The following is a 3,619-nucleotide window of genomic DNA, read 5'->3' as shown; positions in this document are numbered from 1 at the left end:
TATATACAGCTAACACAAAGCACACTATATATTACTTCTCATTTAGTCATTAAGTAGTTGGGGTACAAGTTTGCTATTATCGGGTGTATTGTACATGAGGTAGTTAGCGTGTAAGTGAGTCGTATCTAGCATACCATCACTAAGACAATGTGTGACATCATTTAATTTTCAAAACCAATTAAAACTTTTTCTTTATACTTTCAATTTCATTTTGTCATTGTTGCGGAAAATCCCAGTATATTTGAAACATTTTGAGTACAAATGATTGTCTCAATTTAATAAAACCTTAAGGATGTCATAATCAATATAGATACAAAAGTTACAACGTAAAAACCTAATGGTCCTGAACTCTTTTGCAGGTTGTCTCTTAATTACTCAACATCTTAATCAAGTTCCAGTAGCTTAATCTTGATACATGTGATGAATACAAACTGAGTGGTTTAGGTTTGGGAAAACCTGGTGAGATACATAGGGATTTCAATCCCATAATATTTTTATGATAATATTCCTTATTACCATACCTGCAAAACCAATTGTTACCAAACAATATAGATATAGCTCAAACTTAAATATCTATAAGACCTTTTATCCAAACATACCCATCCCTAGTCGATCCTCACATATCCTAGTCCATGATTTTCAGGGAGAGTTATCTCCCCGATGAACCGTTTAAGGTAAGGGTTTGACTACACAACTAAGGGCTTCCTTGGTCGGTGTAAGTCATAAGAAACTCGAGCCTTCAGATCAATTTGATGAATAGGGTATTACCTTTTATCTACATCTGTAGGTTATGAGTCTACACTAGCAACTTAATTCACAAGACTGGCTAGAATGGTCAAGTGTTGTCATCCTACTCTGGGAGATGACCAGGCATACCGTTAAGTTTCCTGATTTGGACCCACCATTTCTGGTCATCCAAAAGGAATACTAAGACGTACTCCGGTACGGATCTACTGTACATCGATATCTAATAATGTCATAGGACAGAGGTCTACTCTCCGTTCCTAACACACATGCTAATAACATGATGCTACCCATTATTCAAACCTAACTGAACTAAGCATCCTTTATAAGTCTTATTTCCCTACTAGGGAAGACTATCGAGCTTATGAACTTTCCTTGAAATAACAATTCTATTTTAGGAAACCCTTTCCTAATATTAACATAGAGTATTAGGTATTTATATTTTCTTATTCTTTCTCACGAACAATACTCCGATTATTTATTTTCATATAATCATATTATCTATATACTATAACACAAATAATTTCATATTTGGTTCGCATCTTGTATATAAACATATATATGTCTACCACATATTTAAGGCAAATAAGCATATAGTTCACAGATTTTTAATACTTTCCATAATTATTTGTATAAAAAGTATGTTCATGAAAGGGACTATGAACTCACTTGATAAAATGGGAGACTGATGATTTCGGCAGCGCTTCGCTTCACACTTCCAAAGAGCTCTAGACGTATAAAGTACTAAGCCTTCGTTTAGTTTCATAATTCGGATGACTATAATAACTATAGTGTAGGTTCCTCACTAATCCCAATGTCTACATCAAGATCTATCAAGTAAGAAACAACCAAGTAGGATTATATCGGAGGTGGGGTCCGCTTGGTATACAGAGTATACTATTTGGAAATCCTACTTTAAACACCTCACTAAATCCAGCTTAAACACCATCCCCGTAAGTAGATTAATCAGTATAATGACTTAGAATCACCAATAAATCTTAATAATAGATTCATAATAACACTATGACTATAATTAAAAGTCACACTTGAATAAAATAAGTGTGGCTTAACATACAGAGTATTCTGATGAAAATCAGGAATTATGTGGGCTAAACTTTGATCCGGGGCTTCTATTCGCAGGTGATCTGACACCGCAGGGCCTTCATAAATTAACTAGGAACTCGGGATTAAAAGGGCTAGAGATACATAAGAGTTTTCAGATAGAATCGGGGTGGAGGTGTAGAGAAATGAATTGAGAATCGAACATATTTATAGGGCTAAAAAGCAGTGTGCGCCGCACCAATGCTATGTGCATTCTGCGTAATTGTTCGGGCCAGGTAACATGGCAGCTTATGGGTGGTGACATGTGTCGAGCATCTGGTGGAGTGTCAGTATGCGCCGCACATGCTGTCTGTGAACACGGCTGCGCATAAAAATTTCTGATTTCTTAGAAAATTCATATCTTTTACGTACGAGCTCCATTTTCGATGGGTTTATATCCATACGTAGCTGTCGATGAGATCTATAACCCTTATTTAGACTCCGTTGGCTATTTTTGACTTTATTTTTATAGTTATATTTTTACAGGCTTAGACTGTTAAAGTCCATGTAAAAATCATAACTCTCTCATATGATATCTGTTCTCGAGTGTCTTTATATCGATGGATAGGTATGAACGAGATCTTCAACTCTCGTTTAGATTGTTTTTCCTAACAATCAACCGTTCTAAATTTCGATATTACTGTTGCACACTGCTGCACTGAAACTTTGAAAAATCATAACTTCCTCTCACGAAATCAGATTTGGGTGTTCTTTATATTTACAGGTCCGCTTTCGTGATTCCTACGACTTTCATTTAGATTACTTAGGCTAATAAGCAACCTATATCCCATTTACTATTTACGATACACTGTCTGAATGAGAAGCTTCGAAGGCCATAGTTTCTTCATACGAAGTCATATTTGAGTGTGCTTTATGTGTACAGGTTTCATATTGCAACTCCTACATTTTCCATCAAGATTATGTATCCTAAATAATCTTCTATCAAGATTATCATTTTGTCGTTTATCGAGAAATTACTAAAATGGCTTTATAATACGTAGTATGTAATGTGGACGACTAATGATAATCCTAATCGAGGATTTATAATATAATTATTATATATGATATCTTAAATGTCTAGCCTGAATTTGTGGACGTTACAATTACCTCCCCCTTACGATGATTATGTCCCAAAATCATCAGCAAATAGTGTTGAATAGTGATTCCCAAGACGCCTATCAATCCTCAACGAAGGAGTTTCCTTAGTACTTGTTTCCACACAGTACTTATTCTATCCGATCCTTTTGTGCTAAACAAAAAGTACTATATTAGTTTCCTTTATGATAGCTTAACAACCTGCCGACCTAAATCCATATCCTTTAACTCCATTGATTAGGGTTGTACTTAAGTGCCCTAACTACATCGGGTATTTCTCACAACCATTTCTCCTTTTATGAAGATGACAAGGTCCATGAATTTAACTATTACGAGCCCCATTTTGGGGTTTCAACTTTACCAGTCCACATCGTTTTCATGTTATCATTAACATAATCATTTTTAAAAAGGTCTGAGAAAGGAATCAGATCCATATATATATATATATATATATATATATATATATATATATATATATATATATATATATATATCGATTTATTCTTAATAACAAGTCTATAAAAACGTCCTATATGGACTAATTCCTTAGAGACTTGACACCTAGGAAGGTATACTTTTAGAGTTTTATCATTTGGTCTATTTCGACTCACAGCATATTGTGGTTCCTACACAATCCTGTAATACTTGATGTTAAGATCTAAGATGCGATCGTTCGTTT

This window comes from Lactuca sativa, chromosome 8 (assembly GCF_002870075.4).
Source record: "Lactuca sativa cultivar Salinas chromosome 8, Lsat_Salinas_v11, whole genome shotgun sequence".
Classification (NCBI taxonomy): domain Eukaryota; kingdom Viridiplantae; phylum Streptophyta; class Magnoliopsida; order Asterales; family Asteraceae; genus Lactuca; species Lactuca sativa.
The sequence above is the reverse complement of the archived record's forward strand: the minus strand, read 5'-3'. Positions refer to the sequence as shown.